At 38.1% G+C, this 17,157-nt stretch overlaps 1 protein-coding gene across 2 annotated transcripts in view; it reads left to right on the top strand.

The window, feature by feature from the left end:
• The window catches only part of LOC126184970 (regulator of G-protein signaling 7), a 278,200-nt gene that overhangs the window by 176,041 nt on the left and 85,002 nt on the right, over window positions 1-17,157 (top strand). The gene's annotated exons all lie outside the window — the stretch shown is intronic.

Below are 17,157 nucleotides of genomic sequence, written 5' to 3'. Positions count from 1 at the left end.
GTACATGTCCAATAACTAGTGGGACCCAACAGTAGGACAAATATGTTGTGATTGTAGATGACAGCCTTGCAAATATTTGATGGTTAATTACAATATTTTTCAAAAACATATGACACCCACCTGGTTTGAAGAGCACAAAATCATATAGTTTCTGGTTGCATAGAATCTGTTGGTCACTGACAAAATTAAATTTGTGGAAATGGTGGTGAAGGCATGTGAGGCATCAGTGTTTCAGAGATGAGTGTGACAGTTCAGTGAAGGATGAAACATTGTATAGTATGAGGAACCAGAGAGTTTTATGTCTGATGACAGAAAAATCTGTAATTAGTCAGAAGAGATCCAAAAAATCCTCATGAAAACTTTGTCTCATCTTTTTCTACAAATTTCCTTGTTACAGGTGTGTGAAATTGTGTTTGTTTCACCAACTTCTGTACCCTCTAGTAAAGTAAAGTAGTATGGTGTAACTGGCTGGGAGTCCCCAAAGGGCATGTTCAGCCACCTAATTGGAAAACTTTTCCCTATCCTTTGCACCTGCAAGCACCTTTCGTTCATGAAGTGTGGGAGCTGTGTACAGTGTATCTGATAAGTGTAGATGACTGTAACGAGTGTGTGTAGTGTTGCATCATGTTTTTGTTGGAGATGATGATAGAAGGTAGAGGGTGAAAGCTGGTGCATGCATTTAGCCAATCCTGTTGAAGGGGGTTGCCAAGTTTTTGTGTCCCCCTCCAACAGATGGATCACTATCAACAGTGTTGCATGCCTTCACTTCATGAGACACTGCCTAGAGATTTGGAATTGAATCCAGTACATTGGTGCAAAGACTTATGATCAGCGACTTTATACCACCACCCCTCCAGTCCCCTCTGCTGTAAAGGCAACGGAGAAATAGTCAACAGCATGTGGCATACCCAGATGGTGGCCCATCGAAGTGCTCGCAATACCCTATGGTGCTTATCTTTGGAGAGTGACGGGAACCAGTGTATCCACCTTGGCACAGCCATTGACTGTGTATGCGCTGAAACCCATGTTTGTTAACAAAAAACTACAAAGCAGGGAATGGGAAGCACGTTCTTGTTTTTTACAGTCCTTTGAATAAGGTAATTAATTTTTTAATCTCATGACTGGAGACAAGGAATGCCACATCTCCATCATTTATGTTGAAAAAACCAGACAGACTCTAGTGTGGCATTCTGGAACAGACAAGGTATGTTGCAGAGCGATATTGTGACACATGGTGAAACAGTTGACAACATCTGTTGTGATACTTTACACAAACTGTGTCACACAATCCCAAACAAACAGAGTGGTGTGTTGAGGCATGGTGTTTTCATCCATCACAATACTTTATTTATTTATTTATTTATTTATTGTTCCGTGGGACCAAATTAAGGAGAAGTCTCCATGGTCATGGAACGAGTCAATACATGAAATTATAGCACGATATTAGAAACAGATAAAATGAAATATAAAAAAAAAAAAACATATTCAGTTGACAAGTCGTTAGTTTAAATAAAGAAAATCAACAATGTAACAATGGAATTTGCTTAATTTTGTAGCTCTTCCAGGAGCTCCTCGACAGAATAGAAGGAGTGAGCCATGAGGAAACTCTTCAGTTTAGACTTAAAAGAGTTTGGGCTACTGCTAAGATTTTTGAGTTCTTGTGGTAGCTTATTGAAAATGGATGCAGCAGAATAGTGCACTCCTTTCTGCACGAGAGTCAAGGAAGTGCATTCCACATGCAGATTGGATTTCTGCCTAGTATTAACTGAGTGAAAGCTGCTAACTCTTGGGAATAGGCTAATATTGCTAACAACAAACGACATTAAAGAAAATATATACTGTGAGGGCAATGTCAGAATTCCCAGACTATTGAATAGGGGTTGACAAGAGGTTCTCGAACTTACACCACATATAGCTCGAACAGCCCATTTTTGAGCCAAAAATACCCTTTTTGAATCAGAAGAATTACCCCAAAAAATAATACCATACGACATAAGCGAATGAAAATATGCGAAGTAGACTACTTTTCGTGTTGAAGTGTCACTTATTTCAGATACTGTTCTAATGGTAAATAAAGCAGCATTTAGTTTCTGAACAATGTCTTGGACACGGGCTTTCCACAACAGCTTACTATCTATCCGAACGCCTAGGAACTTGAACTGTTCCATCTCGCTTATAATATGCCCATTCTGTCTGATCAAAATATCGGTTATTGTTGAATTGTGAGTTAGAAACTGTAAAAACTGAGTCTTACTGTGATTTAGCATCAAATTATTTTCCACAAGCCACAAACTTATTTCATGAACTACATTATTTGATACTGTTTCAATATTACACGCAAGATCCGTCACTACCAAGATAGTGTCATCAGCAAACAGAAATATTTTTGAATCACCTGTAATACTGGAAGGCATATCATTTATATAAATAAGAAACAGCAGCGGCCCCAGCACCGACCCTTGGGGAACGCCCCACTTAAGAGTGCCCCATTGGGACTGAACATCACTACCACTCTCAATATTGCGGAGAATTACCTTCTGCTTTCTGTTCTTAAAGTAAGAGGCGAACCAATTGTAAGCTACTCCCCTTACTCCATAATGGTCCAACTTCTGCAGTAATATTTTGTAGTCAACACAGTCAAAAGCCTTCATTAAATCAAAGAAAACACCTAGCGTTCGCAACCTTTTATTTAATACGTCCTAAACCTCACAGAGAAAAGAAAATATAGCATTTTCAGTTGTTTTCTAAAACCAAACTGTACATTTGGCAGCAAATTATGTGAATTTAAATGCTCCAGTAACCTTGTATATACAACCTTCTCGATAACTTTAGCAAACACCGATGGTATAGAAATAGGTCTAAAATTGTCAACATTATCAATGTCTCCCTTTTTATAAAGTGGCTTCACTACCGAGTACTTTAATCGGTCAGGAAACTGACCACTCCTAAAGGAAAAGTTACAGATATGGCTAAGTACTGGGCTAACATACATAGAACAATACTTCAGTATTCTGCTAGATACCCCATCATATCCATGAGAGTTCTTGGTCTTTAGTGATTTAATTATTAACTCACTCTCCCTCTTGTCAGTATCATGGAGGAGCATTTCAGGTAACAGTATCGGAACACTTTTTTCTAAGAGCGCTATATGGGGCTAGGTTTCTATTTAGTTCGCCTGCTATATTCAGAAAGTGATTATTAAATACTGTACATATATGCGATTTATCAGTAACACGGACATTCCCACTACGCACTGATTCTATATCCTCGACCTGTCTCTGCAGATCAGCCACTTCCTTTACGACTGACCATATGGTTTTAATTTCATCCTGAGACTTAGCTATTCTATCTGCATACCACATACCACATACTTTTTGCCTTCCTAATAACATTTTTAAGCACCTTACAATACTGTTTGTAATGGGCTGTTGCATTTAGATTTTGACTGTTTCTAACGTTTTGATATAATTGCCGCTTTGTTCTACAAGATATTCTTATCCCTCTAGTCAGCCACCCAGGCTGCCTGATTGTGCTAGTACCCTGTTTTGAACGTTCTAACGGAAAGCAACTTTCAAAGAGCACGAGAAAAGTCTTGAGAAAAGCATTATATTTATCGTCTACTGTATCGGCGCTATAAACATCTTGCCATTCTTGTACCTTGATAAGGTTTACAAAGGTCTCTACAGCAACTGGATCAGCTTTCCTAAACAGCTGATGACTATATTTAACCCGTGTTGCAGCACAAAAATCTCTTAGAGTTAAAATTTGTGCATCATGATCTGAAAGGCCATTCACCTTTTTGCTCATCTTCACAAGCAGCTGCATCCTTTCAACTCATTAAAACCATGAGTTTGCAAATATTTCTTATGCCCTCATCAGCTTCAAACCTCACCTGTGCTGATTTTAATCATCTTCTTCTTTTTTCTCACCTGTGTGCTTTCCTTGGTGACAAGATAATTCAGTATGACAATACAGGATGTATCAAAAAGAATCATCTAACTTTAAAAAAATCATAACTGTTATGTTATTTGAGATATGTGCATGAACAACATACTGTTGGAAAGAGCAAATGCTCAAGTTTAATGTGGTTCCCGCAAGATAGTTAGCAGTGTGCGCCCCCTTCAGTTCTATTAAAAATGGTGTCAGGACAACAAAAAGTGTTTTGTGTTCTATGTTTTGTGCAGTGTGGGCCATTATTACCTGTTCATCATGTATTTTGTACTAGGTATAGTGTGGATCTTCCTACAGCACAAGAGCATTAGATAATGGCATGAACAATTCCAAGAAACAGGTTGTTTGTGTAAAGGCAAATCACCAGGCTGTCCCTGAGTGTCTGACACAGACATCGGACACATCCTTCATAGTTTCAAAAGGAGTCCTTAGAAATCCATTCGCTGCTATAGTAAAATGGTGCCAGCAGTTAATAGCAACCACTCACATGTGGCATATCAGGAAAGGCTAGGAATACCACCAACAGTGAAAGCGCGAAACATGGTGCAGTGGCTGAAAGACATGATCTCTTTTAATCAGAAAGTGATCATCACACCCATTGCTGAAGAGATGGGAATACATTTGGCAGTGTTGTTCTGTTCATGACCAACTGGATTATGGTACATTTTGTCCCTGATGTGTTACTCCCACATTGACCTCTGACTTAAAAAAATGAATGTTTGTGGCTTCCATCAATTTCCTGGAACCTTATGCTTTGAACAGAAACAACTTCTGAAAATATACTTGTAGACGTGTCTGACACTGCACCATTGTTTCAGATCAGAAGTGAAGGAAGTTTTGATGATATGGCAGCACACATCATTGACTCTGAAAATTAAATTAAAAATTTGTCCCATCCATGGCTAAAGTCACAGTTTTCATTTTCGTTAACTATGTGAAAGTTGTGCAGAAAGGGGCAGCTGTTGATGTTGCTTCAACTGTGAAAAACCAAAAATATGTAGGAAGTTAGCCAATGTCCTCTTGCATGACAATGCAGCAACTCACAAGCTATTCTCAACATAGGGATTGTGTTACAATTTCACATGTTAGGTGCAACTTCACTCTGTTTTTATTTTTCTATGTTGTGGATGCTGAAAGGCAATTAGAGTGGTCTCCAATTTATGGACAACAACCAGATTCAGTCAGTTGTCCTATACTGCCTACAGGACCTAGATGTGAATTACTATTGTGTAAGCATCAAATTCTTAGTGCTATGTTAACTTACTTTTTGAACTCCTACATGTGCAGGATGGACCAGAACTCCATTGACAAACTTTCAGAAGTAGTAGTATGGGCAGAAACAATATAAAAGTCCAGTAAATATTGTCTCTAAAATTCATACCTTAACCCTTTCAGACCTGGTGGTCACAATTGTGTTCATAAAGTTTGTTCACTAATATTTCGCTAACAAGAAATGTGAGGTGCATCCAAACTCACTTTGCACATTTGTGTATGTTTCTTTTAGCCATGCACCAGCTGCTGCTGCTCTCTTGTGAGCAGTCTATGAACCACAGAGCAAAATATGCTCTCTGGTGTTGTTTCTCTGTGGGAAGCCATTACATGTTGACTTTATTGCTGTAATAGTCACGTTGTGGGTTTTGTTTATGAATGTTTTGTGTGGTTTCCTTCTTTTGGAAACATTAGACATTCTTTCAGTGGAATTTTCATTAATTTTAAACAGTTCATATTTGTGTTATGTATCAGGCAAGATTAATGTACACATTTGTGTACAACAGGTCCTTAATGGTGTAAAATAGGAAAAAATAACCTAAAATGTGTGTCTGCTATATTTGCATGGCTATGGTAGTTATGTATGGCAATTTTTCCATTAATTTCAGTACCAGCAGCAAGAAAGGAGAATAACGGAGCTGTACATATGATTTTATTTTATATTGCTGGCTTTTGACTTAGAAATATGGATTATCTTTCTGTGAGGAAAAATTGGGACTTGATTATGGACATAATTGAAAATGGTGGCGTTTCTGACATTAGTTTGAGAGGAGATGAGGATGACAGTGTGCCACGTTTTGAAAGGCAAGCTCCACAAATCTGAAGATGAGGATGATGGGGAGGTGGTAGATGCTGAAATGAACTTTTTATGCAATGAAAACAACCGAGAATTGAATAACCTGTGTGACAACATGATGGTGACACCTAAAGAATCCATAAAATGGAAACGCAAGCCACTAAGTACCATTGCAGAAACATACAACGCTCCAAATTTTGAATAATCTCTCTTGTGTTCTCCAATGCAATACTTCAAAAGATATATACCAGATGATTTGTTCACTAGCATGGCAGCACATACTCATATTTATGCATTACAACGAGGCAAATCCTCATTCAAGCAGACAACTCCTCAAGCACAAGAAATGTTATTTGGTTTGCATATATTGACTGGCATCTTGACATTTCCCAGATTATGAATGTATTACCTGAAGGTAATTGTGTTTTGGGAAAACATGTCACGAGACAGATTTTTAGAATTATGAACAAATTTACATTTGGTGAACAATCTGGAAAAGCCATCTGAAAATAAAGATAAATTTTACAAAGTCAGGCCAATTTACTCAGCCATTCGAAAATGCTGCAGTGAACTTCCTATAGAAGAGAATGTTTGTGTCAGTGAAGGAATTATTCCTTTCACTGGGAAGTTTTCTGCAAAGCGGTATGTCAAGGGGAAACCAAGTCCATGGGGGATCAAAGTCTTCATGTGAAAAGAGTGGAATAGTGTATTATTTCCTTTTGTATCAAGGTGCTACAACTGGACTAAATACAGCATACTGTAAAAAATTTGGATTAGGTCCTGCTGTTGGTTTAGAATTTTCTGTTCCACTCTCAAAAGGTAAAGGTCATAAATTATACTTTTACAACTTCTTTTTACCTTATCTTCTGTTTTAAGTTGTGAAATCTCAAGGCATCAATGCAGCAGGTACTGCCCATCAAAACAGACCTGGAACGAACTTGACTTTTTCAGATGATAAAACAGTAATGAAACAAACCAGAGGTTACTGAGAAGAAATCACTAGTGCTGATGACATTAGCATGTGTAAGTGGTTAGACCATAGGCCAGTTGTATTGTGTTCAAACTTTGTTGGTAAAGGCTCAATGGATAAAGTTGAGTATTGGGACAAAAACACCATAAATATGTGAAAGTAAAAAGACCTGAAATAGTGAGAAGATATAATCATGCAATGGATGGTGTGGAACTATTTGATCAATTGATAAGCTACTACAGAGTTTTCATCGGATCTCGAAAATGGGCTTTCCGTGTGATTTTTCATGGTGTTGACTTTGCCATTGTGCAAAGTTGGTTGGCATACAGACAATATGCAGACAACCTGTCTATCCAAAAGAAGAAGCAAATGGACCTTCTTTCCTTTCATATCAGGGTAGCAGATGGATTGATACTGTGCCAGAAGAACATGACTGAAAAGAAGAGGTAGCGTCTGTCTGATGAAGAACTGGCTTCAGACATGAGTCATACCAAAAAGAAGAGGAGAATTATGACCAGCTACAGAGATACAGTTTGATTCCATTGACCATTTGCCTTTGCATGATGTAGGAGCATATTTCCAAAATGTACAGGGCGTTCTAGAATTCAGTGCAGAAAATGTAAAGTACATTTATGTCTCCAAAAGGACAGAAATTTTTTTTGCAGTTTCATGCGAAACTTTAAAATCAGTGTTTTGACCATTGTTGTTTAAATAAGAACTGTAATTTGGAATTATTTTTATTGTTTCTTCTGTTTTAAAGTGAAATAAAGAGTGGCATACTTGATCCATAGTTTTAACTTCCATAATGTATGACATGAAGCTCGAGACCTGATGAACACAATTGTGTACATTAAATATCTAAAAAAATTAGAGATCATATGAAATTTTTTCTTAGAAAAATGTTATCAGGAGACTGACCTGAATGTAAAAATCATGTCAGATATTTCTTTAATAAGTAAATAAAAAAATCAGGTCTGAAAGGGTTAAGAGCTACAGGCACTAGTTCATCTTTACTTCTGAGAGACATATCTCTTGTAATGAAAGCTCTTTGCTTTTCGTATTTTGAGGGGTGGTATTGTGGACCGAGACAAGAAAAAATGTCCAGCAAACATTGGCTCTAATGCACATACCTTAAGAGCTATGAGAACTTGTTCATCTTTGCTACTGTGAAACACATCTCTTAAGATATGCATTTTAAAGCCTATGTTTACTGGGTTTTTTTCTTGTTTGGTCCATACTACCTCTTCTAATAATAATAATGAGCATTTGGCATCATTGACCGGGAGTCCCCTTGCAGTGCAGGTCTGGCCGCCTTGGTGCAGGTCTTATTACATTCGACACCACATTGGGTGACCTGTGCACCAGATGGGGATGAAATGATGATGAAGACAACACAACACCCAGTCCCTGAGCAGAGAAAATCCCTGACCCAGCCAGGAATCGAACCCGGGCCCGTAAAAATAATGTAAACAATAATGTAAACAAAGTGATTTCAGTGGAAGAGATGTGTTTAACATGCAAAATAAAGGAAAAGCTGAGCTTTGTGTTAATTTATTGAATGTCGTCAGAAGTTCACTGGTAACTACAAAAATGCCAGAAAATTAATGACCCCCAGGGCATCAAGCATATATAGCGAAATCTGAGGGCAAACGAAACAGAACAGACAAAACCACATCTGAAGCAACAGGAACATCAATGATTGATAAAATATCAAAATATCAATAGCAACAGCAGGAATGAGAATGCAGTCAGCACTGCTGAGTATCGTTGGCAGAAGAGATGAAGGTAACCACTGTGAGTAGTGAATCAGCACATTCATCGTATGCCAAAGTATTATTAAGTGCCTCCAGTGAGCCTGGCCAGATAAATTATGCTGCATGTGAAGCAAACAAGAACCTTGAGAAATGAACAAGAAAAATGCACTTTTATCAGTGCAGAAGAAGATAGCAGCCTCATTAAATACTGTTTCATCTCCTTTATCAAGTGCATCAAATCACCCATCCCAAGCTAAAGTGTTATCAAGTTTATTAAATCACCAATGACATATAAATTATGCAGGAAGTGAAATAAGGGAGTCTGCCATCCAAGTCTCAAACAGGACCAAAAAATACCACAGAGAAATAATGAGTTTCATGGCCTGCCTCAAGAAAGTTCATGTGCTTCCAAAATGGAACTCCACCACCACACCACACAAAGACCAGTGCAGGGAAAACCACTGTGTGTGCTTCCATTTTGCCCCAGGACACCGTGCATCTTCTTTCTTGCAATGAAAAATCTGTTTTATGTGTGCACATAAATATTAGGTCTCCGAAATATAAAGCTGATGAGCTTCGTGTTATGCTGAATGCATACAGAGAATAATATTATGTATTAATGAACACTGCTTAAAACAAGAGATAAAACTGTATGTACCACTATGTTTTAATTTAATTGCAAGCTAGTGCAACCCAATCAAGACTATGGGGATTCCTCAATATAGATACATAATAAGCTAGTATTGAGGTATACTCTGCTTGATGCCAGGGACTTAACATGTTAAAAGTATTCTTGAAGCAGCTGTCATGCTCCTACCAACACTAAAACTGACAGTTAATTCAATATACTACTCTCCTGATAGTGATGATGATAAATTTGTAGAGTGCTTAGATAAACGTATTACCCATACAGAAAAATATGCCAAACACAATAAATTAATTTTTGGTGATTTAAAGTTTGATGTAAGAAATAAAACACCCAGAAATGCTAATTTGTTTAACACACTAAGATCTCATAATCTCTTCTGTGCAAATTACAATCCCACAAGACAACTCTCTTGTTGTGACAATTTTATTACAAATGTACATAAAGATGATTTTGAACTGAGCCATTTACTGTTGACTATTAGCACTCTGTCTGAAATTTTCAATACCTCCTGTCTAGTGGTTATCAAACAAAACAAAACTGAAGCAAGCAAGCCTGGTCAAACAACTCTACGTAAGTGGTTCACACCACATTTGTAGAAGCTAAGATTAATGGTTTTGATCTGCCATAATAAGGTAAAATGTGGTAGTGATGATAAAGCAGCATACATTAGCCTCAAGAGACACTACAGACTACAAATCATATTAGCCAAATGTAGAACAAATGATAACTTCATTGAAAATTCCAATAACAAATGTAAGGCAGTGTGAGGGCCATTAAGTCAGAATTAGGTACAGGCAGGCAGTGTGTAAATGGTACAAATGAGGTTAAAGTCCCTCCAAATGAATTGAACCTCTTTTTTGATCAATGCTGCAGACCTTAATTCCTCACCTCCTCATAAGAAGAGTTTGAAACCTGCAGTGAAAGCTATTTCACAATCTGCTTATGTAAACCAGTTTTTTTTTTTACGTCACCAACTTGCAATTGGAGAAAAGATGTGATGTAACTAAATCAGTAGCAAAATTATGTAGCTGAAAATAAGGAGATATTTATGGCTTTCAAATTTTGTGATTAAAAAAATAATGGACTTAATATCATTCCCCTTGTGCCCACTTATAAAATGAATGTTTGTTACCAGTATTTTTCCAGAATGTCTAAAAAAGAGAGTAGTCATTCCACTACACAAAAGTGTTATAAATCCCACACTAATAATTATCATCCAATTTTTCTACTATGTATTTTCTCAAAAATAATTGAATATTGTATAAAAAAGAAAATTTGCATGCATTTGTCAAAAAAACAATATATTGATAAGTGTCAAAGTGGTTTTACATTCATATTGTCAACAGTTAAAGCTGCTGTAAATGTTGTTTCTATTGTGCACTCCTCTTTTGAATCCATATTATGTGCTGAAGCCCCATGGGTGAACTCAAGCAAGGCATTTGATTCTGTAAACCACAGAGAGTTACGGCATTAGGTACCTAAAATTCTCCCTCATTAAATCTTGTATCAGTAACAGGAAACAAATTGTGAGCTACAATGACCAAAAGTTGCAGTTTCTTATGTTACTATAGGTGTTCCCTAAGGATCAGTGCTTGGGCCGGCACTGTTTATAATATTTATAAATGACCTGCTCAACAATATGCAGTGCAAATCTGTGCTTTATACAGATGGTACAACTTCCATCTGTTCTGGGAGGAACCTAAATAAACTGTAGGAGCAGAGTAAAGATTTTCTCAGATTATCCAATATGTGATTGAAGACTGTTAATATTTTTTTCATCTTATCCAGTGTTGATATTGAATCCACTTCTACCAAACTCCTTGGCATATACATAGATACAGCATTAACTTGGAAGAGTCACATAGACTATATATCTTGAAAGCTTTCATGAGTTATCTATCGGCTAAAAAAATTATGCACATCTGTTACTGAAAAATTGGTGATTAACTCCTATAATGCCTTCTTTCATTGCATTTTTCTGTGGGATAACTCTCCAAGAACCAGCAAAATTTTTATTTGTCAGAAGAAAGTCATCGAGAGCTATTCTGGCATTACCGAAAATAACGTATCATGTAGGCCTTATTTCAAAGAATTATAGATTATGACAGCCCCTCTCTTTCTATATAGAGCTGCCTGTTGTACACAAAAGGAACCTTAACAGTGACAACCTTATGCATATCCAGAAACTAACATGCGCCTCCCAAAGTACATTTTTGGAAACAGCTTGCTGTCAGTGGAGTTAAGAGTCCAGTGAAAACCCAACCTGTAAAAGGCAGCAGTGATATACCATGGGAATTGCTGTTGTGACTCCATCATCTTTCTTGAATATCATGACAGTGGTTGCATTTGAAAAGTTCGGCAGGTACTACTCAGGTTTTAGAGGTTAATCTGATAAGTATGAAATCTTATCTAGAGGGATAAATACACTACTGGCCATTACAATTGCTACACCAAGAAGAAATGCAGATAATTAACGGGTATTCATTGCCCAAATATATTATACTAGAACTGACATGTGATTACATTTTCACGCAATTTGGGTGCATAGATCCTGAGGAATCGGTACCCAGAACAACCACCTCTAGCCGTAATAACGGCCTTGATACGCCTGGACATTGAGTCAAACAGAGCTTGGATGACGTGTACAGGTACAGCTGCCCATGCAGCTTCAACACGATACCACAGTTCATCAAGAGTAGTGACTGGTGTATTGTGATAAGCCAGTTGCTCGGCCACCATTTACCAGACGTTTTCAATTGGTGAGAGATCTGGAGAATGTGCTGGTCAGGGCAGCAGTTGAACATTTTCTGTATCCAGAAAGGCCCGTATAGGACCTGCAACATGTGGTCGTGCATTATCCTGCTGAAATGTAGGGTTTCACAAGGATCGAATGAAGGGTAGAGCCACGGGGTCGTAACACATTTGAAATGTAACGTCCACTGTTCAAAGTGCTGTCAATGCGAACAAGAGGCGACCGAGATGTGTAACCAATGGCACCCCATACCATCACGCCGGGTGATACACCAGTATGGTGATGACGAATATATGCTTCCAATGTGCGTACACTGCGATTTCGCCAAACACGGATGCGACCATCATGATGCTGTAAACAGAACCTGGATTCATCCGAAAAAATGACGTTTTGCCGTTGGTGCACCCAGGTCAGTCATTGAGTACACCATCGCAGGTGCTCCTGTCTGTGATGCAGCGTCAAGGGTAACTGCAGCCATGGTCTCCAAGCTGATAGTCCATGCTGCTGCAAACGTTGTCAAACTGTTTGTGCAGATGGTTGTTGTCTTGCAAGCGTCCCCATCTGTTGACTCAAGGATCATGATGTGGCTGCACGATCCGTTACAGCCATGTGGATAAGATGCCTGTCATCTCAACTACTAGTGATACGAGGCTGTTGGGATCCAGCACGGCATTCCGCATTACCCTCCTGAACCCACAGATTCCATATTCTGCTAACAGTCATTGGATCTCGACCAGTGCGAGCAGCAATGTCGCAATATGATAAACCGCAATTGCAATAGGCTACAATCTGACCTTTATCAAAGTCAGAAACGTGATGGTATGCATTTCTCCTCCTTACACAAGGCATCACAACAACGTTTCACCAGGCAATGCTGTTTGTGTATGAGAAATCGGTTGGAAACTTTCCTCATGTCAGCATGTTGTAGGTGTCGCCACCAGTGCCGACCTTGTGTGAATGCTCTGAAAAGCTAATCATTTGCATATCACAGCATCCTCTTCCTGTCAGTTAAATTTTGCATCTGTAGCACGTGGTGTAGCAATTTTAATGGCCAGTAGTGTAAATATTTATAATAAAACTACTGCAAATAATGTTTCAACCTTCGTAGGTTGCAGTCATTTTAGAACTTCTCTGAATTCTTTTTATGTCAGTGGATCTGTCATCTTTAATTTTTCTGCTAATGGATGGACATTGTAAAGGAAGCCTTTTGAAGTGGTAGAGCTTCTGTTTATAATTATAATAGGTATTCCTTACATCATTCTACATGGGCAAGTCAAAACATTATGACCACTGCCCACTGCAATGTTGAATGCCACCTGGGTATTGTTGCGGGCATGTGACAGAGTAACAAAAGAATGTAAGTGGGCAAACACAGATGGGGGATAACCATAGTGAATGTATGGGCAGCAAATAGGGAAATCCATTGAGATGAGTGACTTTGGCAAAGGGCAGATTATTATTATGCAGAGCCTGTGAATGAATATCTCAAAAATGGTGAAGCTGGTCATACTTCATGTGCTATTGTCATGAGCATGTATGGAAAGAGGTAGAACGAAACTGAAGCTACTGCCAGGCACGACATGGGTGGACTTTAATGACTCTTCACAGAAAATGAGATTTGGAGGCTTGTCTGCTCTGTAAAGTAGAATAGATGGTGATCTGTGGCATCTCTGCCAAAAGAGCATAATGCTGGTGTGTGCACAAGTGTTTCAGAGCATGCCTTTCATTGTATATTGTTGAACATGGAGCTCTGCAGTGGACCATCCATAAGTGTTCACATGTTGACCAAATTACATTGTTAGTTATGACTGCAGTGGACCATCAGGATTCAACCATTGATCAATGGAAACATGTTGGCTCTTCAGGTGAATCACATTTTTACTACACTAAATCGAGGGCCATCTCCACACCATCATTGAGGTGAACAGTGAATCAAAACATGCAGTGTTCCACAGATGCAGGCTGGTGGGAGCATATTATGCTATGGGAGACATTCTCCTGCACTTGCATGGAACCTGTGGTACTAATCAAAGATACGCTGACAGCTGCAAACCACCTGCATTACTTCATGCTTGATGTTTTTCCTGATGACTGTATCATCTTTCAGCAGTATAATTGTCTCTGTTGTAGAGTGGGAACCGAGCTACAGTGGTTCGAGAAGCATTATAATGAGTTCACGTTGATGTCTTGGTGATCAAATTCTGGGTCACTATCGGGCGCCACCACCACATACACAAATCAGCGGCCCATTATTTATGCAAATTATATGACCTGTGCATTGACAATTAATGTCACATACCTCCACAAACCTACCAACAAACTGGCAAATCCTAGATATGCAGAATCAGTGATGTATTTTGTTCCAAAGACAGACAAGCAAGGTATTAAGCAGCTACTCGTAATGTTTTGGCTCATCAGTCTAAACTTCAAGACTTACTGTGAGGATTGTGAAATTGTCAGTAAATTTAGTGAACCTGTTGAAAAGCTAGTTAGACCAAGGAGCTCATGAATTACTGCATAGAAGTTATTTATGTCCATGGCATCAGACAGCCTTTGAAGTTGCTGACTTCTTGTTGCCATCACTTGTTCCTTATTTCAGCCTGAAACTTCCATTTGATTTTTAGGAGAAATTCTTTCTTAGTGACTGAATTATGGTCTTGGAGAAAGTGATAATTTTATTTGCACAATAGGAATGTACATGGTTGTTGGAGCTACCCTACACAAAACACTGTAATCACTGAGTTATTATATGATGGCATCCAGAAAACTAATGCCTCTGAATTTTTATGTGAAAATTCTTAAAGCTTTTTACATCAACCAAATGTTATTAACCCTCTGCTTGTTTATTCTTCATGTGTACATATTTATTTCTCAACATAGCCTCCCTGGCAATGAATGTGCTCTCCAAATGAGGGACCAGTTTGTTGATACCATAACTGACTTTGTTGGCAGGGCCACAACCTCACCTCTGCTTGCACCACTTTGTCACTATGAAATTGAAGTCCGTGAAGATTTTCTTTAAGTTTTGGAAATACATGAAAATTGGATGGGGCTCAGTCAGGACTGCGTGGAAGGTGAATGATGACTGTGAATCCAAGGCATCAGATTGCTGCAGATTTCACAATGTGTGTGTGTGGTATGGCATTGTGATGCTGAAGGAGAAGGTGCTCCATGTGTGGACGAATTCTTCAGATTCAAAACTAGAATGTAGCATGCTGTTTCTCATGCACTAGTATAGTTAAGTTAGACACCTCCATGTTACACACTACAGTTAGGAGCTCTTTAGTGGCAGACGGTTGCAAACATGTAGAATTGAAGAATAAAGGTATAGAATGTTAATAACATTTGTTTTATTCAAAAAGCTTTAAGAGTTTTCACATAAAAAATTCAGTGGCATTACTTTTCAGCTTGCACTCATAAGTTGGTAAACATGCTGTGAAAATCATGAGCCAGATCAAAACCAGTAAGAGAAGCCAGATGATACTTTTTATTGCACTATGTTTTAAATGATATAGTAGATTCATTCGGAAGTTAAAAAGTGTCATGTGTCCTTCTGGAAAATGTCTACAGTGACAGAAACCATCAGTCAACAGTACAGAAACTATCAATATTTCTGTCCAGTCTGGTGATTAGACACATTTCTCTTGTCATATTGATGCATCATGGTCTAATACAACATGATTTTCTGGAGCTTTGAGTATGAATCCATGTATGTAATTTTGATATGATTTGACAGATGACATTTAATATGAGATTTTATAGTTCACATAAAACACAAGAAGCAACAGATAATTGGTGTTATGAATTCCAAGTTCTTGCTAGCCCAAAGCAGTTTTCCTTAACTTGCTATTGATCCTCATTTGGATGTTGGAAAACAGTGAATAACCCCAGCCCTTCTTCCCCTCAACAATTGCAGTCACAAAAAACAGGAAAAATATAGAGTAGGAAAAGTAAAGAGCTCTCTCTCAGCATCTAGAGCAACTTGTTTGTATAAACCACAATGCTTTTGTGAACTGCAGTAAATGAGCAATTATTGCCGATCTGTATTCTGGTAACAACATTTATAAGTGATGGAAGTATTGCCAATGAGTGACTTTTCAACTGCAATGGTTTTGGTTTATTTGTGGCAGGTACCCAAGGAACCTTACACATCCCACCTTCTATATTTAAATGTGGAGGTTGTTCTCTTATGGCAACTGCAGTTTAATTATGTTAATTGGCATTGTTGTTACTTGGTAATGACAAAGTGTACCCAAATATTATGGGACTTTTAGGTAACTGCATATATCATATGATTTTTTTTTCTGATACAAGGGCACTGCCTTGCAGGTATACTGCTGGTGAATTAATTTCCTCACCCCATATGGCTCACCCAGTCACCCAGATAAACATCACAGAGGATGTGGTTAGTTCCAGAATAGCAAACCCAGTGTAATTTCCTTTTCCATAATTACTCATGAAATTAAGTGCTGCATTAGTCACTCTGACAAACATTATTCACATGGTATTGGGCCACATTTAACCTGTTGGAAAATGCAATAGATGCAGACAGGTGGTGAAGGATTTCCTTAGAAATTCTGTATTACTTAACACATTAATATGGAATTTCTAAGGAAATCCTTAAGCATCTCTCTGCATCTATTGCATTTTCCAACAGGTAGAATGTGACTCAATACCATATGAATAATGTTTGTCAAAATGTAGCCATTATTTTGATAACCATCTGTTTATGAATTTAAATCACATGCACACAAGTCTAAAATCTTATATTATTCTGTTTCCTAATGTCAAATGTGAGTACAGTCTATGTAACATGTAACTGACCAGCTTACTGTGAGATGTGTTGTTACTTTGAAAATACTACTCAGCTGCATAATTGTAAACACCACTCATATATAACCATTTAAATTATTGTAACGGAATGGGTAATTTGGAAGTGGCTTTTCAGTAAGTGACATCTGCAGCCCTGCACTCCTCTCTTTAAAAATTACACCTCAGTTTTTGTTTACTTTATGT

This window comes from Schistocerca cancellata, chromosome 4 (genome assembly GCF_023864275.1).
Source record: "Schistocerca cancellata isolate TAMUIC-IGC-003103 chromosome 4, iqSchCanc2.1, whole genome shotgun sequence".
NCBI lineage: Eukaryota > Metazoa > Arthropoda > Insecta > Orthoptera > Acrididae > Schistocerca > Schistocerca cancellata.
Note: the sequence above shows the minus strand (reverse complement) of the source record. Positions and strands in the feature narration are given on the sequence as shown.